This window comes from Thalassophryne amazonica, chromosome 22 (assembly GCF_902500255.1).
Source record: "Thalassophryne amazonica chromosome 22, fThaAma1.1, whole genome shotgun sequence".
Taxonomy (NCBI): Eukaryota; Metazoa; Chordata; class Actinopteri; order Batrachoidiformes; family Batrachoididae; genus Thalassophryne; species Thalassophryne amazonica.
Window position 1 is genome coordinate 27193010 of NC_047124.1, and position 26161 is coordinate 27219170.

At 40.0% G+C, this 26161-nt stretch overlaps 1 protein-coding gene and 2 long non-coding RNA genes across 3 annotated transcripts in view; 1 reads left to right on the forward strand and 2 right to left on the reverse strand.

Annotated features, from left to right (window-relative positions):
- Positions 1 to 3207, reverse strand: part of adipor2 (adiponectin receptor 2) — a 54262-nt gene extending 51055 nt beyond the window's left edge. Inside the window, exon 1 of the mRNA XM_034163878.1 lies at positions 3116 to 3207. The gene's annotated coding sequence lies outside the window, so the exon portion shown is untranslated. The remainder of the gene's footprint in view (positions 1 to 3115) is intronic.
- A 1334-nt stretch (positions 3208 to 4541) lies between these two features.
- On the reverse strand, positions 4542 to 16824 carry LOC117504397. The gene is made up of 3 exons (XR_004558787.1): positions 16814 to 16824; positions 12741 to 12745; positions 4542 to 4797 (listed from the first exon to the last, which is right to left on the reverse strand). It is a non-coding gene; the product is annotated as an uncharacterized LOC117504397 (long non-coding RNA).
- Positions 16686 to 26155, forward strand: LOC117504398. The gene is made up of 2 exons (XR_004558788.1): positions 16686 to 16731; positions 25990 to 26155. It is a non-coding gene; the product is annotated as an uncharacterized LOC117504398 (long non-coding RNA).
- Positions 26156 to 26161: the final 6 nt, after the last annotated feature.

Consider the following 26161-nt stretch of genomic DNA (forward strand, 5'->3'; position numbering starts at 1 on the left):
TCCACCGTTACGCGTCCATCTTTAAACCGGTTGTACCACTCCTTAATCTGTGTGGTGCTCATAGCTTCATCCCCGAAAGCCATCTTTATCTTTCGCATGGTTTCCACTTGGCTGTTGCCAAGTTTCTGGCAAAATTTGATGCAATAGCGCTGCTCCAATCGTTCTGGCATTTTCCTTGCAAGAAAAATCCGCCGAGCGCACAGGACCACTCCTCACACAAAGGCTGCTCACAGGCGAATGACGCAGCCGACAGGCGGGACAAAACTCACGCGTGCGCACTAAGGTTCAAGGTTGGCTGATGCAATGTCACGTGACTCAGATCCATAAAGTTTTTTAAAAAAAATAAAAAAGGTCTTTTTTTTCTAATAGACCTCGTATTTAATTTGGATCAGTAATTGCTAGTAGGGGTGGGTATCGTTAAGAATCTATAAATTATTCATTATTCAGTCCACATTGTGCCGGCGCTAGGTGGTGATCAGAGACAGCTGTGACCACTTGCCACGACGAAAACACGATTGTTTTTGTCTCATGAACGCTCCCACTAAGGAAACAAGATTAGTCCGATGATTTACAAATTCTTTACAAAATACAAATCCGTAAAGACGATTTACAAATTCTTTGGCTCGAGGTTTTGTTTAACGCTGTAGTACATATGCCAGGCCTGTATGCAGCACTGTAACGCTCTCATAAAATACGGAGAAGAAGACCATAGAGCATGCGCATAACTAATGTAAGAGCTAATCAATGTAGCAGACAATGCTACAAGTTTAGAAAGCTGCAAACTGAGTAAAATAAAACCTTTTAAGAGAAAGGGTCCTCGCTGATCGTCTGAAACAGTCTTATTGCACATTTAAAGTGAAGCAGTGTATATTTATTTAAAAAAGAAAAAAAAAAACGGTTTGGTCCACTGGCTGCTCTCCACCTCCGCAGATGAAGCGAAAGGACACGCACTTTAAGTGAATCATGCTTAACTATTCAAACAAAGAAAAAAAATGCCTTTATTCAGATCTGATAAGGGTTTTTATCAACAGGCTGTACAGTTGATTTATCAGTGCAGCTTTTGTGGAAACGCTGCCCTCCACAGCTGTTTTTCAAAAGGCTGTGTTATTTGCCAAGTATCCACAGAAAACAAGGAGTTGTTCTTCAGTTTGAGCTGTACTCCGTACGGCATACACAAATATACACTAAACACTGAATAAATCATAGTAATAAAAAGTGCAAATAAAATGTGGAATGAGAGAGAGAGAAAGAATGTCCTGTCCGCAGACTGAAGATTTCATAGACCGAGACATAGTTTGGCAAAGCTCCAAAACGCGTCATAATGTGAAAAAATAAATAATTACCTGGGAAAACAGAGAGAGAGACGGAGGAAACACCTTAAACTTAAAATCTGCATGACAGCACAGCAACATTGTGCCATTGCTTAGGGACAGCCCTGCCACGATGGATATTGTTTAAAAACACAAAAATACTTTTTATCTGATTACTCAATCGATAAAATAATTGATAGAATACTCGATTCCAAAAACATTCGATAGCTGCATCCCTAGTTGCTCATTATACTGACAACTTATTTTCTCTGTCAGGTATTACTGTTAAATTAAGATGAAGTAAATTCATGAAATTAAATAATTTTTTAATCCGATGACTCGATTAATCACCAGAATAATCAATAGAATACTCGATTACTAAAATAATCAATTGTTGCAGCCCTAAACACATAAAATGTGGCAATGTCAGAAGAACAACTGTGTGCCAGCCATCCACGCCTATTTCTGGGTTCACAACCACTAACTGATAGCAAAAATAATAAAATGATCAATATCAAGAATAAGTATTAACAATTTAGACACACATTGCAGAAATTACTAATGTCTGTTTTCATTCATATGCATAAAATTCAGTCTAATAATGTGTGTTTTATATCATCTGATGTAAACTTTCTACGTACATGCAGATTTTCTAGAAAGAATGAACAAAGTAAGAATTTCATTGTGTGGTATAACTGCCTGTTTTTACTGTGCACCTGACAATAAAAGAAAACTCATATCTGTACTTTATTACCTGATAAGCAGTGATAGCAGCCTATCATTTTCACTGTTGTGCATGTGTGTGGGCTCGCATCCATACAAGATAACTCAAAAACAGCTGGATGGATTTCCTTCAAACTAGGTGGGAATATTACTTGGATGGATATCTAGAGGTGGTTGGATTTTGAAGTAGTTTCATCAATGGTCAAGGCCAAGGAAAACATGGTCCAAAAACTTTTTTGGTGTGTGTCTATTTAAACAGCCAAGAAGTCTTGATTGGTGATCTAAAGCATATGTTGATCAGGAAAATATTTGTAGCTCACTGGTCATCACGAAGTCATACAGAAGTCCTATGATGAAGACATACAGAGTCAAACACACCATAAAAGTCATCTGAGAGACTGGAAACACGGAATATTTTGACGTTTATCGCACTATGTCCTCACAAACTAACTCTTAGATTCATTTTATGTAGTTCGACAAACCAATTAATGGATTCATGCTTGCAGTTGTACAGGACACGAACCCACACAACACTGTGAAAGACAAAGAAAACCAAACTACACACAAAACACGAGGGCGGGGGGAAAAAACTCACACTGAGGACAATACCGAGCCGTTGTCGCCATATGGTGAAAACATTTCTCCTCTCGTAATAATAACCGATCAAACTCTACCAGCTCACTGTGAAGGTGTTTTGTTTACACCGAGTTAGCGAGCTGGCTAGTCCGCTAACAAGCCCAAACACATCACAAACAAACCAAACAACTCCTAAACTGAGCTTCTGCGCGTTGACAGCTTCCCACACCGATTATTTCGCGTTCACACAAACAAATTACAACCTCCACACGAGTGAAAATGTCAACGAAAAGCCCAGCTGCGCTTTTCACGCTGGCTAACACATTGTGTACGATGCTCTCCTGTTTTGACAGCTAAAATTAGCAAAGCTGCTAGCTGCCAGGTTAACATTCTCAAAGACGATAGCGTTTCCCCAGAAAAGTCCCCCACAAAGCGAACAATGTAAAAGAACATGTAGAAACAACAATAAACACATAGTGACAGCAGTGCCAAGCTGTATTTTTCACCTGGTCCCGGTATCTGAAAAGGACTTATTCCTCTGAAGGCACAGAGTTCCTCCCGTCGCACGGATCTGTTCCACTGTGAACGGCTGCTGTCGATACAACCAGAGCGAGGCAAGCTGTGCGTGACGTAGATAGCACGAGAGGCAGTAAGCCAATCAGTGCGCACATTGAGCAACAAATACCCAATCGCTGATGACTATAGGGCGTAAGGTTTATGGGAGTTGAAGTTTGGAGTAAGTGACACGTTTTTATGAGCGGTAAAAGCAAGAAAAGACTTGTTCCTGTTCTTCTTTTGGCTGCTCCCGTTAGCAAATTAAATCGTTTCTATCTCACCCTGTCCTCTGCGACTTCCTCTGTCACACCAACCACCTGCATGTTCTTTCTCACCACTTCCATAAATCTCTTCTTTGGCCTCCCTCTTCTCCTGCTTGGCTCCATCCTCAGCATCCTTCTCCCTATATACCCTGAGTCCCTCCTCTGCACATCTCAGTCTCACCTTTCCGACTTTGTCTCCAAACCGTCCCACCTGAGCTGTCCCTCTGATATGTTCATTCCTAATCCTGTGCATTCTTGTCACTCCCAAAGAAAAACGCAACATCTTCAGCTCTGCTTCCTGTGTTTTTGTTAGTGTCACCGCCTCCAAGCGGCCCGTACAACATAGCTGGTCTCGCTACTGTCTTGTAAACTTTCCCTTTCACTTTTGCAGATTTTCTTCGGTCACAAATCACTCCTGCCACCTTTCCTCACCCACTCCACCGTGCCTGCACTCTCTTCTTCACCTCTCTACCACACTCTCCATTACTTTGGGCACTACTTTCACCACTTCTACTCCTTGTAACTGCTCTATTCCACTGGGCTCTCTCTCATTCACACACATGTACTTAGCCTTGCTCCTGCTGACTTTCATTCCCCTGCTCTCCAGAGCATATCTCCACCTCTCCAGGCTAGACGCAATCTGCTCTGCATTCTCACTACAGATCACAATGTCATCTGCAAACATTATAGTCCATGGAGACTCCTGTCTGATCTCATCAGTCAACCTGTCCATCATCACTGTAAACTAGAATTGACTCAGATTTGATCCTTGGTGTAATCCCACCCCCTTGAATGAGTTTGTAATTCCTACTGCACATGTCATCGGTGTCACACTATCCTTGTACATGTCCTGCACTACCCTCACATACTTTTCTGTCACTCCAGACTTCCTCATACAATACCACAGCTCTTCTCTTGGCACCCTGACATAGGCTTTCTCTAAATCTTTAAATCTACAAAAACACACAATGTAACTCTTTCTGGCCTTCTCTATACTTCTCCATCAGTACTCCCATTGTACCAAACACTGCATCTGTAGTGCTCTTTTTCTGCATGGAATCATATTGCTGCTCACAGATCTTCACCTGTTTTCTAAGCCTAGCTTCTACTGCTCTTTCCCATAACTCCATGCTGTGGCCGATCAACTTTATGCCTTTGTAGTTACTGCAGCTCTGCACATCACCCTTGTGCTTAAAAATAGGTACCAGCACACGTCATCTCCACTCCTCAGGCATCATCTCACTTTCCAAGATTTTATTAAACAATCTGATTAGAAACTTCCCTGCCATCTCTCCTAGACATTCCATGCCTCCACTGGAATGTCATCTGGACCAGCTGCCTTTTCACTTTTCATCCTTTTCATAGGTGCCCTTCCTTCATCCTTACTTATCCCTTGTACTTCCTGATTTACTCTCTCCACATCATCAAGCTTTTTTTTCGCTCTCATTTTCTTCAGCGTTAAAATACATTTTTATGTTTCTATTTCATTGTGAGGAAGATTTCCCTTGACATTATTACTTTCTGACTTCACAGTCATTTTTGCTTCTCTTTATGGTTTGTCAATTTAGTTTTAAGATCATCTCTCCTCCACATTCTTGCCTTGTGGAAAAATGCTCCTTTATCTGTTTTTGTGTGATTATGACATATTTTCTTTTAATTTCATCTTCAACATTCTTGCCTCGTGACATCATCACCGTTGTTCCATATCCTTCTCTGGCATCCTTGCTTGACACCATCAAAACTTTTCCCTTTTCTTCTTTAAAATTGTGAGAGATAGAGTTTTCATTGATCTCTTTTAAAGTTCTTGCCTTGACATAAAAAATACCCTTTTAAGTTTTCAATTGTGAGTTAGACTTTTCCATGATCTATCACTATATCACCACTTTTCTGACATTTGTGCCTTATGACATCACTGATCTATAATCTCCATGCACAGTCTTTTGGTTTGTGTTCCAGTAGATATGATCATCATTAGATCTGTAGTCCTTGGGGGGGTTACAGTATGCCACTTGCTGTGTGAAAGTGAACTGCTGTAATATTTTCACTGTTGCGGTGAGTCTCTACCTGCTCTGTCATGATGTAAACATCAGTGGGTGCAACCTGGCAGAACACACATGAACACACACCCTGCTGGATGTGGTGGCAGTTATGGCAAAAAGGCCTTTGAAAGGCCCTTAACTGACACGCGTTGCACATCGCGTGATTCTGCAAATGGGTTTGTTGTGACGTAAGCCTGTGTTACACATATTGCTCCACTCAGCACAGTTTCTGGTTAATCAGGTTGTTGGACTCACTGCTAAACAAGTTTGCCAATATGTTAACAGGACAAGATGCCTCAGAAAAATACCTTTTTAAATAACTGGTGTTAATACAGCGCATCCAGAAAGTATTCATAGCTTATTCCAAAATAGATTAAATTAATTTTTTCCTCAAAATTCTACACACAATACCCCATAATGACAATCTGAAAAAGTTTGTGTTTTTAAGATTTTTCAAATGTATTAAAAAAATCTAAGAAACAACATGTGGATAAGTATTCACAGTCTTTGCCAATGATGCTTAAAATTGAGCTCAGGTGCATCCTGTTTCTACTGATCATCCTTGAAATGTTTCACAACTTAATTGGAGTCCACTTGGGGTAAATTCAGTTGATTGGACATGATTTGGAAAGACACACACCTGTCTACATACAAGATCCCACAGTTGACGGTGCATGTCAGAGCACATATCAAGCATGAAGTCAAAGGAATTGTTTGTAGACCTCCAATACAGGATTGTCTCAAGGCACAAATCTGGGGAATGGTACAGAAACATTTCTGCTGCTTTGAAGGTCCCAAAGAGCACATTCGCCTCCATCATCCATGAATGGAAGAAGTATGTCTCCACCAGGACTCTTCCTAGAGCTGGCTGCCTGTCTAAACTGAGTGATAGAGGAAGAAGGGCCTTAGTCAGGGAGGAGACCAAGAACCCGATGGTCATTCTGTCAGAGCTCTAGCATTCCTCTGCATTCAAGAAGACTTGAGTGTGTAATTGCTGAATACTTACGTACATGCAATTTCTTACTTTTTTATTTTTAATAAATTTACAAACATTTAAAAAATCATGTTGTCATTGTGGGGTGTTGTGAGTAGAATTTTGAGGGGAAAAAAAATTAATTTATTCCATTTTGGAATAAGGCTGCAACATAATAAAATGTGAAAAAAGCGAAGCGGTGTGAATACTTTCCAGGTGCACTGTATCTGAACAAGTGTGTATGAAAGTGAAGCCGACTCTGCTTGTACATTAGGGATGCACAATAGCGCGTCAAACATTTTGTTTTTTCAACAAAATAAAAGTAAAACTAATTTAAAACAACATGAAACATTTTTGTCTTTGGCTTGTACCACACTGAATACTGGTTTTCTTCTCACCAAAGAAGGGCTACAGGAATGAGATACTCAACTGCTTCACCTCAGGGAGCTTTGGTGGACGCTACTCCCATAAATGAGCCACGTTGACATTTTGCACAAAGTGTTTATGATTTATATGAATAGAACCCAAAATACAGATTGTTAACCACAAGAGATGTGAATAAATACATAATTTATTTACCAAAAGAGACAAGGTGGAGTTCAGGAATGGGGAACCATTTAAAACACCAGGTTCAAAAGAGGTGAGTCGGCTGCAGTACAGAGTGTTGGGAGATGATCGATCACGTGAGTGAAAAGCATGAAAAACACCATGGACAGGAATGAAGAAGAGGAATAATCCAGCAACTTTTTGTTTTAATGTGAATAAATATAACCCCTTTGCACTCTTTGACTTTGCACCTAGATTGTGCGCTGTGTAAATAAAGTGGACTTGGATACGTCCCAAATAAAATGCACTGTAGACCATGTGCTATAGGTCATCAAGACTGCACCTATGGTTGTTAAAAGATGATCTCACATCATGTGCAATGACTAGAAAAGGCCTCCCTGCTTATCAGTGTGTCACCTCTTTCTGTTTTTGGACAAAGTTCACCCTTCAAACTGTTTATTTTTTTTAAAAACTGACATGTCCTCAGAGTTCAAGGGCTCAGCATACACAGGGACTTAACTGTCAATGTGTTTAATTAAAAACGCTAAAGATCGGCTGCTTCAAGCTTATCTGTCATTTCTAATTTGGTTTTATCTTATATTTTCTTCAGATCTTTTTCTACGTCTGAGTAGAGATGATGTATTTGATGGACTTTCACATTCTCGTCGCTCTTTTATCAAGATTTTTATCTTCTTTTATCACCTGCCCATCCTTCACCTTTTTTTTTTATATCTTTCTGACTTGCGTTATACCTCTCATTCGGCAATTTCTTTTCAGCTTTGCAACTGAATCCATCTCTTCATTTTAATTTCCTACAAATCTGGCTTCTCCTACTGTCCTCCCTTCACCGTCCAGGTCTGAGCTCCATACAACACTGTTATGTTATAAATTTGACCTTTAACTCTTGTCAGCTTCTTCGACTGCAACCACACTGACCTTTTTCTTTAGTGGACAATAGTGTGAACACAGAGTGACGCTGAGATTATGCAGCCAAAGCTCAACTTTTTAGTATAAAATAAAATAATTTTTCATAAGGTAGGAGTGACATGTTTTTCATTATCAAAAGGCAGGAACTTAGTATGAGGCAACAAAATTACTTTATGACACCATAAAGATAGGATATAGTGTAGGGTTCCCCTTTATAGCCTTCATTATGTCGTAAGGTAAGAATTGTGACATCTTGAAAACAAAATTTTGTGCCAAACCTTAACGGCTTATTTGGTGCCAAATGTCCCCACCGTTTGAACAGTATAATTACTGTATTTCAGACTGAACCTATAGGTAGGAGGTACTAAGGCTTTTGTAGTGTTTTATCTTTAAAGCTAAACCGTATTAGATTTAGGGGTGTTTATTAGCAGAACTGGAGCATAGCATTCATAACCATTAGTTTATTATTGTGTAATTACCTGCAACAATGAATCAATGTGTTTTCTTAAGATTAGAATGAGCTCCAGCAGCGGGTCCCGTCATGGGAGGAGCCATGTTGCACCACCATATTGATAGAGTAGCCCAAAAACGACACACCAAGTGGGAAGTTGGGGTTTTACATCATTATTGTATGGCCTTGCCTTACAATATAAAGCGCCTTGGGGCAACTGTTTGTTGTGATTTGGCGCTATATAAAAAAAAAAATTGATTGATTGATTGATTGATTGATTGATTGAACACTTGACCCTAAAGCAGAAGTCATTTTTCTTGTAATTCCTTGACTGGCCGCTTGAGGCTGGCTTCAAAACAGAGCACTTTCCCGTAGAACTCCATGTTAAAATGTCCAACTTTAGAGCAGAAATAACCGTTTACAAATAACGGTCTTGGTCTCTATAGATAGTCTCCACCTTCGTGACAACTGTATGAGGTGAATTTTTTTCTAACTTCTAACGTCCGACTGTAACTTGGAGTCCGCTGGCAGCGGCCAATCGCTGTTGAGTTATTGCTGAGTCTGTTTGGAGTATGTTATTACAATACCTGGAATAACTTGGCTTGTTGTACGGTGAAACGTCTTAACGGATCATCTAAGATGCCTCTATTGTAATATTGACATTGAGTGAAACTCGTCAAATTTAATGTTGTGTGCTACTGCTAAGGGTGTTAGCACTTTTAGCAGCTGTCAGTAGGTCCACTTAATGAACGATTACTGAGGAAATATAATGGCTGATAAATTTTACTCTCCACACCAAAGTAAACTGTTATGAGAACCGTCACACAGTCCCCAAAAATATGATTTAATAAACACCCGAGCCAAACCCAGGTTAGCCTGTTAAAAGGTGATTCGGAGTCAGGGAGAGGGGTTTTTTTCAAGCGTCTTCCATCACACATGGACCCGCCCATGCTCCGCCCCTTTATGTATTAATGAGCTCATCGTGAATCAGTGTGGGCAGGGCTCCCAACATGGTGATGCCAGAAAAGGAGGACATTTCAGCTGTTGGTCTCTATAAAAAACCAGTGGGTGATGTCAGGCAAGCTTTGTCCAGTATACATACAATTTATAGGATGTACACTCACCGGCCACTTTATTAGGTACACCTGTTCAATAGATTGTTAACACAAATAGCTAATCAGCCAATCACATGGCAGCAACTCAATGCATGTCGGCATGTAAACGTGGTGAAGAGGACTTTCTGATTTTCAACCCGAAGATCAGAAAAGGGAACAAAGGGGATTTAAATGACTATGAACGTGGCATGGTTGTTGGAGCCAGACAGGCCGGTCTGAGTATCTCAGAAACTGCTGATCTACTGGGATTTACACACACAACCATCTGTTGGGTTTACAGAGAATGGTCCAAAAAAAGAGAAGATATCCAGTGAGTGGCAGCTGTGTAGACAAAAATGCTTTGTTGATGGGCAGACTGGTTGAATGGGTGACTGCGTGATGCCATCATGTCAATATGGACCAACATCTCTGGGGAATGTTTCTAAAACCTTGCTGAATCTATGCCATGAAGAATTAAGGCAGTTCTAAAGGCAAAGGGGGGTTCAACCTGGTACTACCTAGGTGTACCTAATAAAGTGGCTGGTGAGTGTACTAACTACACTTTTCACATTTAGGGTTTGGAGACATGGAATCAGTGGTTGCTCCCATATACACCGTCTACTGGTTGCTCACAGAGGTTGTCAAGTTTGAGTTTCTCTTGCTTATCACAAGAGAAGTCGAGGGAACAGGAATCCCTGCTGCCAAAGAAGACATTACCATGTAGAGTTACAGAGTTTTGTTTTCTCTCATTTAATGTTCCTATGTTTAAATGTTTAGACTATTTTCCATTAAGAGTGTTGATGTAACTCTTCAGTAAGGAGCTTTGGAGGTTTGTTCAAATGGTCAGAATTCGCAGTACTGAGTTATTTGCACAAACACATTCGGCGAGGTTGCACAGTTTGCTTGCATAACCTTGATTTCTGATTGCACCATGTTCATGATGTTAATCTGTAATTTCAGTGCTCCTTTGTTGTTCCGTGTAAAGCCCTTCCTTTAGGTAATGTGGCATTAATCTGCTATTGCACCTGCAACAACCACTAAGATAAAATCAATTATATTGGCACAATGAAAGAGAATGACGACCACAATGAGATAAAGAAATACAGCATGTCTAAAATACAACAGGACTAAAGCTCTTCTTCCACAGTGCAGTATTTACAAAAAAAAAAATTCACAAAGCACCAAAACGGATTAAATGCTTTCATAAGACTTTCTTGAAAATCGGCTTAATTACAGTGGAAGAAAAGATATTATGAAAATAAAAACAACTAACGTCTAATGTTTTACTTTGTGTCATTTTTAGAAACATTCCACAATTCATCTGTTCATAATTAATGTGCCAGTCATAGAATGCACGTGTGTATTTCAGTCAGGGTTTTTCAAAAAATATCTCAAGAACCAGTAGATGGATTTCAACTAAATTCTGCATGCATATTGTTTTTCACTCAAGGATGGTCCCATTAACATTTGAGGTTTAGGGGTAAGCAGCACACAGGGTAAGAAGCATACAGAGTATTAAAAGTGAAAGTAAAAAACAAAACAGTTTGCAAATACACAATATAAATACTAGACATACTGGTTTACTGGCTGTTCCTCTCATTCCCATCCTCTGTCTTCCTGTTACTCCTCCTCCCCCTGAGTGAGGAGTTGTACAGTCTGATGGTCTGAGGGATGAAGGAGTTTTTCAGTCTGTTGGTCCTGCACTTGGGAAGGAGCAGTCTGTGGCTGAAGAGGCTCCTCTGGTGTGTAGAGGGTGACTGGCTTCATCCATAATGTCCAGCAGTTTGTCCAGTGGTCTCTTTATCTCCTGAATCTCCTGAATCAGAGGAGACAGGCCCATAGTTACTATCATATAGGAATAGAAAGCCACATTCGATATATACGACTGGACTGGTAGCATGTCTCTACTGGTCACATGACAGAGAGTGCACTATGTGCACCTTACATATTTGAGACCGATTCATCTGTTACCACAATACATAGTTCTGTGTGACCCTGACATTCGATCAAGTTTTAAAGCTATGACCTTGAGTTTGACCTTTCAAGATTATCCAGAGTCAAAGGGCACGAAAACAATAGGCAGGTGATATATGACATCAAATTAGTGTTTACGATCTTTTGCCAATTCCTTGAAAACAGGGAATCTAAATATCCAGTACACATAACCATGAGGCCAATTTTTTTTTATCTTGGCCTGTGACCTTGACGTTGACTAATTTTTATCCAAATCAAATCCCTTTGTCCTTGGCTGACCCTCAATGATTCCACCAAGTTTGGTACAAATCAGATCAAAACTCTTTGTGTTCATTTCTTCTAACATGGGCAGACATACTAAACCAAAAACATTGATTCTGAAATCTTTTCCAGCATTTGTTCTGTTTTTCACAGAAGTCTAAAAGTTGGTACTTTGATGTTTAATATGAAACACTGAACACTAAACTGTAAAAGGTAGATAAAAAACAACTTTGCACAAGATGAACAGTTTAATGAAGTTCATCCATTCACTTCTATTTATTTATATAGCGCGAAATCACAACTTAGCTCAAGTCAAGGTGTGTCACACGGATAAGTTGTAGTCTTACTTAGCCCCTGAGCAAGCACATTGCCAACAGTGGTAAGAAACAAAACTCTCCCTCTGGCATTTATTATTATTATTATATTACTATTACTATTATTATTATTAGAAGAAGAAGAAGAAGAAATCTCAAGAAGATCAGACTCAGAGGGGTGACCATCTGCCCCAGCCACACTTACAACAATGACAACCACAACAACAGCAAAAATCAAATAAACAAAATAAAACAAAGAATTGCCCAATGTGCAAAGACAGAAATGATGGAACTAAGCATCCAGGTACAAAGTCCAGTCGTCATATTAAGCATTTATCAACGGTTAATTGGGATCACCATCGTCAACTGACAGCTTATATTGAGTGCAGCATCCAGATTCTGATCCCCCTGCCAAAAGATAACTGGAGTGATGATGCCATTGGACAAAACAGAAAAGAAATGTTTCTTACAGAGATCTAGTCTGACTGCAACGATTCGAAGTGAGCATGAAGACAGTATTGCCCTGATATGAGCAATCGTCGAATCCGTCGATGTGAGCGCCACATTTTCCTTTAAGGGTAATTTTGGGGTCATCAGCATAACAAATTTGGTAAAAAAAAATAAGCAAAAGGACCTGGGAGGTTACACTAACAACCAGAGAGGCAGACACAACCTCGGCTCCGATTACTGAGCTTTGGCACATTTGAACTCGCTTGGGCATTTCAGAAACCCACCTCAACTTGCTTGCACAACTTGCAGCAAATCATAGTGAAAATTGACATTTTATCATTCGACCCCAATGACATTGAGCTCAGTGACTGACCTTTGCCAAATTTCACTCCACCTGCACAATTCCAGAAACCATCTACATACTGTATGTGTGCCCAGTTTGGAGAAAATTGGAGGGACAACCTTTAGTTTTGACTTTTGACCCAATGACCTTAACCTCAATGATTGACCACTGGTAAATTTGATCCAGATCCCACTTTCCATATGTGCACCAACTTTGGTGAACATCAAATTGGAAAAAGAAAGAAGAAAAGGGGGAAAAACTTGGCTTTTGGCCCCAATGACCCTGACTTTTGCCAAAACAAGCCCTTAATGGCAGTTCTGGGGTTGACTGTCATCCAGTCAAGATTGGTGGAACCTCATCGAAGTACCTGGAAGGAGCACGGATCAGTCAGACAGACAGACAGACGTTGCTCAGGTTATAATATGAAGCTCCAAAGCAGGTTTGCTGATGTAACTGCGTCATTTGAATCATATCCAAACATTCTTCAGGTAAGAAGCAGAGGGTCCAGCTGGGGATGATCAGTGCCATCTGTGCACACTGCGCTGTTTATCATAGCTACTGCACATGCACACACACACACACACACACACACACACACACACACACACAAAAGGACTGTGTCGCCTCACAGCAGGCCGGCTTTAATCGTGTCTCCAGGAGCAGCGCGGTTCAGGCTGTCTACGGCAAGATAAGGCCAACGCTTGCAACCACAGCTGAGCTGCAGGACGGTGCGCTGTCGCCAAGCGCCCACAGAAACTGCAGTCCAACTCCAAGGCACTGTGCAGTAACGTGGAAGAGGCTCCCCTCAGGAACATGTTCCTTTCTCAACACAGCAGATTACACAGGTGATTAAAAAAGTCAGAAAGAAGTGCCAAATATTCAGCCTGACTTAAGGCACAAACACACACAGTAATCTGAGAGCACACTCATTCCTGCACCCACACCCTGGACTCTACATGCACACCAACTGTACTCAAGTGATTACAGAGAATACTGAGAAGTGGCCCCGTTTACTCACAACAGGAATAAAAACTGCACGGACCTGCCAAGTCAAAAATCTGCTGTTATTTTAAAAAAAAATGCCAAGAATTGCCCAGGCAAGGTCAACCAGAGGTCATTCATTTGGGTGAAGGTCAAGGTCACATTTTTCTGAGAAACTTCTCAATCGGCCCTCGGAAGTCACTTGTATGTATGAACATGTGTCAATCTATGACTGCATCACCCGCAATATTAGCAAGATATCAGTATTGATCAGTCAAGATCAAAGGTCAGTGAGAAAGATTTGTGTACGTCTGTATTCTGCACCTACTGTTTTTCAACAAACATATAAAGTGCTGCACAAAATAAAACATAGTAAAATGGACAGAAATACAAAATATATAAATCACAAAATACAAATTTAATGCACAATATCTAAAGTTTCCTGTGTCTACAATCCCAGATAAGCAGCTGAACATGAGTGAGATTGAGCGTATTTAAAGTTTAAAAATTACCCATCCTTAAAGATTTTTTTTTTTTTGGTCATCTATATAAATTAAATGAAATTAATTTTAAAAAAGAGGATAACCGTCACACTAAAATGAACTTCATTTTGGAACAAGAGCGGTCAACCTGCAGATGTTTCTCCGTGTTGAAATTGTGCAGCAGAACTTTGGTGGGAGTCGTCTTCTTTCTCGGTTCAACCATAAGCATTTTCTCCATCAGGTGCTTTTACATTTGAATTACGATCATGAGATGCTTCCATATAAATGTAGCTTTCTGCAGGAACGTTTCTACAGGTGCTGCGAAAATGTTTGTAGCCCTTTGACACTTTTAATTTGACTGACAATTTTTTTTTTGAAAAAGAATTCAAGCTTCATTCATTACATTTCTACCGTTTTATCTTTACGCGAAACCTGTGAGATCTAATGCTGTAGGAGAAGAAGACCACATACAGTTCGAAATTCATACCTTTTAATATTTTACTTTTTATGGGAAAAAAATATAAACGCAACACTTTTGGTTTTGCTCCCATTTTGTATGAGATGAACTCAAAGATCTAAAACTTTTTCCACATACACAATATCACCATTTCTCTCAAATATTGTTCATAAACCAGTCTAAATCTGTGATAGTGAGCACTTCTCCTTTGCTGAGATAATCCATCCCACCTCACAGGTGTGCCATATCAAGATGCTGATTAGACACCATGATTAGTGCACAGGTGTGCCTTAGACTGCCCACAATAAAAGGCCACTCTGAAAGGTGCAGTTTTATCACACAGCACAATGCCACAGATGTCGCAAGATTTGAGGGAGCATGCAGTTGGCATGCTGACAGCAGGAATGTCAACCAGAGCTGTTGCTCGTGTATTGAATGTTCATGTCTCTACCATAAGCCGTCTCCAAAGTCGTTTCAGAGAATTTGGCAGTACATCCAACCAGCCTCACAACCGCAGACCACGTGTAACCACACCAGCCCAGGACCTCCACATCCAGCATGTTCACCTCCAAGATCGTCTGAGACCAGCCACTCGGACAGCTGCTGAAACAATCGGTTTGCATAACCAAAGAATTTCTGCACAAACTGTCAGAAACCGTCTCAGGGAAGCTCATCTGCATGCTCGTCGTCCTCATCGGGGTCTCGACCTGACTCCAGTTCGTCGTCGTAACCGACTTGAGTGGGCAAATGCTCACATTCGCTGGCGTTTGGCACGTTGGAGAGGTGTTCTCTTCACGGATGATGCGAAGGAGATGTGTTGCACTGCATGAGGCAAATGGTGGTCACACCAGATACTGACTGGTATCCCCCCCAATAAAACAAAACTGCACCTTTCAGAGTGGCCTTTTATTGTGGGCAGTCTAAGGCACACCTGTGCACTAATCATGGTGTCTAATCAGCATCCTGATATGGCACACCTGTGAGGTGGGATGGATTATCTCAGCAACGGAGAAGTGCTCACTATCACAGATTTAGACTGGTTTGTGAACAATATTTGAGGGAAATGGTGATATTGTGTATGTGGAAAAAGTTTTAGATCTTTGAGTTCATCTCATACAAAATGGGAGCAAAACCAAAAGTGTTGCGTTTATATTTTTGTTGAGTATATATAGTATACAAACACAATGTGATGTAGTATTAAACATTCCGAATACCTGATTATGCCAGAAATATTGATATCAATACGTATGATGTAAAAATGAATGCAAAAGCTAGATTTGTGCATCTTGCTGCAGTAGGATTGGAAATAAAAGAATATAATGACTGACATGATGCTGACAAAAATGATTGCGTTTGATGTCTTCCAGTAAATTTGAGGATTAATAATAATAGAGCCGTTATTGTCATTATACATAAATATACAACAAAATTTGTCCTCTGCATTTAAACATCCTAATTACAGTTAGATACAATCCAACCACTAGGAGCAGTGAGCAGCCACAGTCAGGCACCTGAGGATCAACTCTGGAGATGCTGCCTTGCTCAACGACAGAGAACAGAGAAAGGAGCAGACCCCAAATAAGCCCCGAAAACATTTGATTTGAGAAGTTCAGATGAAAAGTATTACAGTTCCCCCACCTTTGTCCACCTTGTTTGGACACTTTGGCCAGGTGAAGCCCATCATCATCTTCATCTTCATCATCCATGACCAGGAGCACCATGGATGGGAGGATGATGGGAAAGTCATTGGTAAGAGTTTTGTGGAGCTCTCGGAGATAGTGGAGGTGAACCAGTGCTGATTTGGAGGTCACATGGTGGTTGCTGAGGTGCATGGCCAGGAAAACTCTTCGATAACAGCGACCCGTCATAACCGCATTGATTCCCGGACCCCTGGATCGATCTGAATGCACCATGAAGCAGTCGATGGCCTTGTTCTAAAGTGATGCTGTTTTGGTGCTACTTCCATGTCTTCAAATTCTCGATGTTTAAAGGTCAGCGGGAGATTCATGCAGGTTTAGAATGGAGAAGTCTGTTTTGTTTTTTTGTCAATTTTATCTAACATTTTTCATTTTATGTAAACAAAAACACACACACACACAAAGGTATAAACAAATTACACATCAGCACATATACTCCAAACAAAATTAAATAGAATACAGTAACTTATTTAAAATAAAATAATTTTACGCTTCAATGCTGTAAGGCATCAGTCCGAGTCCTTCTTTTTGTGTGGTCTATGAAAGGCCCCCAGATCTTTATGTATTTATTGCAATTGTATGACACTTTATAACATATTTCTTCCAGATACAGACATGACACCATGTCATTCAACCATTTACGAAAGCATGGAGGTGCTACCGATTTCCATTCTGTCAAAATAACTCTTTTGGAGAAATCTGTTGAAGCGCTTGTTAAATGCCCGTTTTCACTCTTGTGCTGATGCACATCTTTACTGTGGAACATCATGAGACTCACCAGATTTAGTTAAGGAGGTGCAGAGGAACTGAAAGAAATCAGTCAGAATATTAGGTTCACAAAGAAAACTGACATTATTTATCTTACACAGCATTAAACGTAAATCCTTTTGCTTAAGTTCTTGTGTAAATAATGTAAAAAAAAAAATTCAATTCATCTGGGAAGAGAGCACTGGTTCCTCAGAGACAATTGTTCCAAAAAAAAAAAAAAAAAAAAAAACTAGAGCACAAACCTCCACCAACACTAGTTTTCAATTCCACAAATTTTTACCTTGGAAAAAAAAATTCAAGGTCAAAGTCCTGTTAGAAGTAGCTTTTCATAAGATAAAATATAATACAAAATGTAGTTTAAAGGGGCTTTTCAATTTTAAAATCAAATATCTGCTAAATCCGCAATATGGATGAGATTTGGATGAAACAATGTCAGGTGATAGTGAGTCCCAGTCTGTACACTCTTAGAAATGAAACATACACTCTTAGGCATAAAATGCTGAATTTAATTGATAAAGTTAAGGTAACTTTTTCCACATAACATTGTTAATTAAGTGCAAAACAACACTGTCATTGACATTAACTAAATCAAATGAAACATTATTACTTAAATCCCAATATTGTGTTGCACATAATTGACAACAAAGTTATGTGGAAAAAGTTACCTTAACTTTATCAATTAAATTCAACATTTTATTTCTTAGAGTGTAGGTAATTCGGTTGGCGAAGCTTACTGTCGAGGCACCGTTGCTCCAACAGCGGTCAGGGCCCTGAGTAATCAATCAAATGTGAAAATCCATCAAATCCATCAAATGTGAAACGGTAATTCTGTATCAGAATCCACATCAATACTTTTGTATGGTAACTTAAATTCACCCATTTCGGCATCGTTGTCGGTACGCAACTTTCTCTTGCTCTCAGCTAACTGCGCCATTATGACATATGCGTAGCAGCGCGCGCGCGCGGCCGGTGTTCTGTCAAATTATGCGTCTCATTGCATAAATTGACAGTTCCGCATCCTGACAATATTGCACGTGTGCAAATGTGCAGTTGTGCGGAGGGTTGGCCTCTCGACAGGAATGACGTCTCGTCAGAACACCGGTCAGGGCGCGGAGTAATACATCCAAATGTGAAACGGTCAAATATTTTGCCACCGTTACCCCGATATTATATGGTCTGAACTCACACAATTAACCAATCAGATTTGCGGGGAAAAAAATGTAACTGGATTAGAATATACATTAAATGGGGTTCTCAATGGCCACAAAATCTGTAATCTGGATCAGATCCGGATCAAACTTTGTCAATCGATGAAGGATACCATCCCACATAATGCTCCCAAATATGAAAGAATTTTTTTTAACAGAGTTATGAATTTTTGAAAATTTGTTAAAGGATACGTATTTTAATTTTTTTTTTTTTTTTCCTGATTTTGACTCATGACCTTGAAATTAAATCAGTTCTTGCCTATCAGGGTAAAAAAAAAAAAAAAAAAAAGAAAAATCCTCTTTAAAAATTTCATAATCTATGAAAAATTGTGGGTTCCAGGCTGTTCACAAACAAACCCGCAGGGCTGAATACATAACCACCGCCCAACTTCATTGGCGGAAGTAAATATTTTCAAGGGCAAATATCCCATCATTTTAAAGTAAAGGGTACTTTCCTTTCTGCTGCTCCAGCCCAGGTGCCCATTCCTTCCAAATGTCCCTCTCTTGTATGTCCTTACCATTTCTCCGCAGATCTCCTCCACTGCTACAGTCAGGTAACTCACTTGCACCTGTCCTCAGTCGAATAATGCATGTTGGAAGACATAGTTTTCCAATTGGCGGGCATTTTCTTGATCATTGGGAATGTTGTGTCCAGGGTTCGATTTTAGCGGTTACCTGGGAACCCGTGGCACCCTACTTTGGGGACGGGCACACAACTCTCTAGACTTGCATTCCCGACTGGAATCCACCTTTTTTTATTCAATAAGTGTACAGAAATCTATCATATTAGGACAAAATTTGCACAGAATTCGACTTTCTGAGACCTACACATACACAAAACGTCATCAAAAAATGTTCTCCTCTGCTTGTAACACGTGATTTTATTGGCTGCAGCCACTCCAGTGAGTGTGAATCGGCCAATCAGCACAGGTGCATGAAAGGCAGTTTGAAAGCAGCTACTTCCGTAGAGACGTTCAAACATGTTGGGTGCGTGGCTGAAAACCAGTAAATTAAATTGCGGGCAGAAAATCCGCAAAATGTGGACACAGGGGTCAGCTATCGTCAAAAAAAACCACGCTAGAACATAAGAGGAAAAGAAATAGAAACAAAGGGAATACGAGAAGATCCAACCAAGAGCTGGCAGGAAGAATTTAAATGGCTACTGTATGATGGTGAACAGATGTTCTGCAAGATCGAGCCGAGTATGGGAATCTCAACCCCAAGAAAGTTCATCAGTCAGGGATGGCGAACAACTATGCCAAGCTTGCTTCAGGTTCATATGTAACTGGGTCCAAGACTTTCCATCTGTGGGTGATGATGACAGAAAATATTACTCCAAAAACAAAAATTCCCTCCCATAATTTCACCCCAATTCTGTCCCAGATATCACCAGAATGCACCATTTTGCATCCTATCAAAATTTTCTGGGGGAGCATGCCCCCAGACCCTCCTAGTTGCTTCGCACCTATGCACCAAACTTTTCTGAGGGGCACCAAACCTTTCTGATTTTGGTGCCCTTAAGGCACACAACTATTTATTCTAAAAGGCAAACCCTGGTCATGTCCCTGTACTACATGTTCCCTGTAATGCCACAACTGCTTTTGGCTGATGCACCACGGCTTCATGCTTTCTGCACAACAGGCTTGGCAAGTATAAACAAATAAGTTGCAAAATAATTACCATGCGTTTTCTTTTATCGTGCACCTGCTTTGTGGAATGATCTCCCTGCATCAATAAAACAGTAAGATTCTGTAGAGATTTTCAAGTCCAGACTTCAGAAGCGCTTATTTTTCCATTCGTATGGCTAGCATACTGGCATAGTATGTTACTATGTTTTCTACCCTTTTAAAATCACTTTATTAGGAAACGGCGCGTGCCATGGTCTCAACTTCATCTAATGTCTGGGTCTGTTAGTGAAGCTTGGGGCTAGTGGTCGGTGATCACCTTAGTATTTCTTCTGTTTTTCTTGTTGCTTAATGTTGACAAATTATACTGTATTAGTTGTCTTTCTGCTGCCTGATTGTTTTTTCTCTCTGTCTGAGGTGCGGCTCCATCCAGAGATAAGAGTGAGTGTTTTCTTCTGCAGGCCTCCCATCTTGTGCACCAACATGGACTCCAAAAAAATCTCCTGTATAATTTCCTGTATTGTCAATTGTGTCCATAGCATGGCCCAAGCAGAGGGTCACCCCTTTGAGTCTGGTCTGCTTGAGGTGTCTTCCTCAAATCATCAGGGAGAGTTTTTCCTTACCACTGTTGCCTGTGTGCTTGCTCTTTGGGTTGGTAAGGTTAGACCTTCCTTGTGTGAAGCACCTTGAGGCAACTTTGTTGTGATTTGGCGCTATATAAATGAAAATAAATTGAAATGAAATAAATTGAAATAATTTTGACCTCACTTGATGCCATTATTTACAGCAGAGGTCTGTTCGTCCCAAGAGAGCAAAGTCTATACAGATCAACACCAGCGGCAGCGGGCCATCAGCTCACACACGAGCATCGCCCAGGTGCACCATAATATAACAACAATAATAATAATAAGAGGGGCAATTCAGATGTTTTGAGCCTGTGACCCAAAAACAAGTAGGGAGTGGTTCAGAACGGAAGACTAGCAAGAAGGATGTCTCACGTCACTTCCCTGCACCGTCCACTTTGCGATTACGAATTTTAATTTGTTGCAGGGCTAGTTTGAAAACAAAAAAAACAATTCTTGCTGTTTTCTTTTTAGTTGTGTCAAAGAATCTGCACAGCTAAAGATGAAATGCAAGTTTGATTGAATTTTAATTTTATTTAGGAGTCCCATAATGCTCACATTAAAGTCTTTCTATAAATACTTTTTAATTTTCAAATTTGCTTTTGTTAACCACTTAGTTTTTGTTTTGTTTTGTTTTATCAAAAAGCAAGTGCCCCTTTTTTTTATTATGTTGTAGAATGTGCATATTTGGAGATGAAAATGAGCCCATGTTTTGAAAAATAAAAAGCTTTTCTGCTCCTCCTTTTTAATTTTCAAATTTGCTTTTTCATTTGAATTATGATCACCAGACGCTTACATATAAATGTTTGTAGCCCTTTGACACATTTTAATTTATGACAACTTTTCAAAAAAAGAATTCAAGCTTCAGTGGTTAAATTTAAACCGTTTTATCTTCATGTGAAACAATTTCAATTTCAATTTATTTCCTTTATATAGCACCAAATCAACCGTTTTATCTTCATGTGAAACAATTTCAATTTCAATTTATTTCCTTTATATAGCACCAAATCAACCGTTTTATCTTCATGTGAAACAATTTCAATTTCAATTTATTTCCTTTATATAGCACCAAATCACAACAGAGTTGCCTCAAAGCGCTTCACACAGGTAAGGTCTAACCTTACCAACCCCCAGAGCAACAGTGGTAAGGAAAAACTCCCTCTGAGGAAGAAACCTCAAGCAGACCAGACTCAAAGGGGTGACCCTCTGCTTGGGCCATGCTACAAAACATAAATTACAGAACAATTCATGGACGAATATACAAGAAATGCTATTGGCGCACAGGACAGGAGGGTCGCCAACACAAACACAACTCCCATCTCTGGATGGAGCTGCACCTTAAATAGAGAGAAAAAAAACTGAATCAGGCATCAGAAAGACAAGAAACACTGTATAATTTGTCAGCATTAAACAACAAGAAAAACAAAGAAATACTGAGGTGATCGCCGGCCACTAGCCCTAAACTTCACTAAAAGATCCAGAATTTAGGTAAAGTTGAGGCCGCGGCCCGCTCCAATTACTAATAAAATGAATTAAGAGTAAAAACCCCCTTCTGTCTGATCATTTCTTAATAACATTTACATTTACTCTGATGGACTACCCAGCAGTGGGGAATAAGTTTCATTACAGTAGAAGTCTTTCAGAAAGCACTGTAACTAGGTTTAAGGATATGATTCCTTCTTTATGTTCTCCAATGCCATATACCAACACAGGGCAGAGTAGCTACCTAAACTCTGTGAGTGAGATAGATTATCTCGTCAATAGTTTTACATCTTCATTGAGGACAACTTTGGATGCTGTAGCTCCTCTGAAAAAGAGAGCCTTAAATCAGAAGTGCCTGACTCCGTGGTATAACGCACAAACTCGTAGCTTAAAGCAGATAACCCGTAAGTTGGAGAGGAAATGGCGTCTCACTAATTTAGAAGATCTTCACTTAGCCTGGAAAAAGAGTCTGTTGCTCTATAAAAAAAAGCCCTCTGTAAAGCTAGGACATCTTACTACTCATCACTAATTGAAGAAAATAAGAACAACCCCAGGTTTCTTTTCAGCACTGTAGCCAGGCTGACAAAGAGTCAGAGCTCTATTGAGCCGAGTATTCCTTTAACTAGTAATGACTTCATGACTTTCTTTGCTAATAAAATTTTAACTATTAGAGAAAAAATTACTCATAACCATCCCAAAGACATATCGTTATCTTCGGCTGCTTTCAGTGATGCCGATATTTGGTTAGACTCTTTCTGTCCGATTGTTCTGAGTTATTTTCATTAGTTACTTCCTCCAAACCATCAACATGTCTATTAGACCCCATTCCTACCAGGCTGCTCAAGGAAACCCTACCATTAATTAATGCTTCGAACTTAAATATGATCAATCTATCTTCATTAGTTGGCTATGTACCACAGGCTTTTAAGGTGGCAGTAATTAAACTATTACTTAAAAAACCATCACTTGACCCAGCTATCTTAGCTAATTATAGGCCAATCTCCAACCTTCCTTTTCTCTCAAAAATTCTTGAAAGGGTAGTTGTAAAACAGCTAACTGATCATCTGCAGAGGAATGGTCTATTTGAAGAGTTTCAGTCAGGTTTTAGAATTCATCATAGTACAGAAATAGCATTAGTGAAGGTTACAAATGATCTTCTTATGGCCTCAGACAGTGGACTCATCTCTGTGCTTGTTCTGTTAGACCTCAGTGCTGCTTTTGATACTGTTGACCATAAAATTTTATTACAGAGATTAGAGCATGCCATAGGTATTAAAGGCACTGCGCTGCGGTGGTTTGAATCATATTTATCTAATAGATTACAATTTGTTCATGTAAATGGGGAATCTTCTTCACAGACTAAGGTTAATTATGGAGTTCCACAAGGTTCAGTGCTAGGACCAATTTTATTCACTTTATACATGCTTCCCTTAGGCAGTATTAGACAGCATTGCTTAAATTTTCATTGTTACGCAGATGATACCCAGCTTTATCTATCCATGAAGCCAGAGGACACACACCAATTAGCTAAACTGCAGGATTGTCTTACAGACATAAAGACATGGATGACCTCTAATTTCCTGCTTTTAAACTCAGATAAAACTGAAGTTATTGTACTTGGCCCCACAAATCTTAGAAACATGTCGTCTAACCAGATCCTTACTCTGGATGGCATTACCCTGACCTCTAGTAATACTGTGAGAAATCTTGGAGTCATTTTTGATCAGGATATGTCATTCAATGCGCATATTAAACAAATATGTAGGACTGCTTTTTTGCATTTGCGCAATATCTCTAAAATTAGAAAGGTCTTGTCTCAGAGTGATGCTGAAAAACTAATTCATGCATTTATTTCTTCTAGGCTGGACTATTGTAATTCATTATTATCAGGTTGTCCTAAAAGTTCCGTGAAAAGCCTTCAGTTAATTCAAAATGCTGCAGCTAGAGTACTGACAGGGACTAGAAGGAGAGAGCATATCTCACCCATATTGGCCTTTCTTCATTGGCTTCCTGTTAATTCTAGAATAGAATTTAAAATTCTTCTTCTTACTTATAAGGTTTTGAATAACCAGGTCCCATCTTATCTTAGGGACCTCATAGTACCATATCACCCCAATAGAGCGCTTCGCCCTCAGACTGCAGGCTTACTAGTTCCTAGGGTTTGTAAGAGTAGAATGGGAGGCAGAGCCTTCAGCTTTCAGGCTCCTCTCCTCTGGAACCAGCTCCCAATTCGGATCAGGGAGACAGACACCCTCTCTACTTTTAAGATTAGGCTTAAAACTTTCCTTTTTGCTAAAGCTTATAGTTAGGGCTGGATCAGGTGACCCTGAACCATCCCTTAGTTATGCTGCTATAGACTTAGACTGCTGGGGGGTTCCCATGATGCACTGAGTGTTTCTTTCTTTTTGCTCTGTATGCACCACTCTGCATTTAATCATTAGTGATTGACCTCTGCTCTCTTCCACAGCATGTCTTTTTCCTGGTTCTCTCCCTCAGCCCCAACCAGTCCCAGCAGAAGACTGCCCCTCCCTGAGCCTGGTTCTGCTGGAGGTTTCTTCCTGTTAAAAGGGAGTTTTTCCTTCCCACTGTCACCAAGTGCTTGCTCACAGGGGGTCGTTTTGACCGTTAGGGTTTTTCCATAATTATTGTATGGCTTTGCCTTACAATATAAAGCGCCTTGGGGCAACTGTTTGTTGTGATTTGGCGCTATATAAATAAAATTGAATTGAACTGAATTAAAAAGCGTAAAACAAAACTGTACCAGTATGCTAGCCATATAAAAGGGAAAATAAGTGCGTCTTAAGTCTGGACTTGAAAGTCTCCACATAATCTGACTGTTTTATTGATGCAGGGAGATCATTCCACAGAACAGGGGCACGATAAGAGAAAGCTCTGTGACCCGCAGACTTCTTATTCACCTTAGGGACACAAAGTAGTCCTGCACCCTGAGAACGTAAAGCCCGGGCCGGTACGTAAGGAAACCTGTGAGATCTAAGGCTGTGGGAGAAGAAGACCACATACAGTTTTAAATTCATACCCTTTAATATTTTACTCTTTATGGGGGAAAAAAAAGACATACACTACAGTATACATACACAATGTGACGTAGTATTAAACATTCCGAATAGCTGATTATGCCAGTAATATTGATATTAACAGTGATGATGTCAAAATTAATACAAAAACTGGATTGGAGCATCTCGCTGCTGTTGGATTGGAAATAAAGGAATACAATGACTGACATGATGCTGAAAACATTCATTGTATTTCATGATTTGAAATAAATTTCATTGAGGATTAATAATAGCCCAGAAATCATTTGATCTGAGAAGTTCAGATGAAAATTGTTACCGTTGTCCACCTTGTGTTTCAGAACAGTTATGGGGGGGAAGGTGGGGGGTCGGAGGGTGTTACCAAGGTAAGTCTGGCCAGGTGAAGGTCATCATCATCATCCTTGACCAGGAGCACCAGGGTCAGGAGGATGATGTGAAAGTCATTTGTAAGAGTTTTGTGGAGCACTCCCTTTAAATACTCTGTACGCGAGTCCAGGAGGACTGGTGGCAGGAGTGTTACTGTAGCCTCCATTAAACATTCTGCAATCTTTTACAGAAAAACAAAATCTTCTTCACTCTGTGGGAGTAACTGCACGACGTGTTCACCGATATTAATAAGAAATCAGTTTTAAAGTAAGTGATACAACCACATTGATTCCCGAACCCCTTGATCTGAATGCACCATGAACCATTCGACTGCCTAGTTTCAAAGTGATGAATTGGTTGAGTGTAGCTGTTTTGGTGCTACTTCCATTCTTCAAATTCAAATTCAAATTCTCGTAGATGTTTAAAGGTCAGCGGGAGATTCACGCAGGGTCAGAATGGTTAAGTCTGTTTAAATGCTTGTTAAATGCACGTTTTCACTCTTGTGCTGATGCACGTCTGTACTGCTTTTGGGCCTGGCTGACAAACCACTGCCTCGTCTTTACTCCCCGATGGGCTTGGGTAGCAAAAAATAAACTCAAGAAGGACAAACAAACAAAATT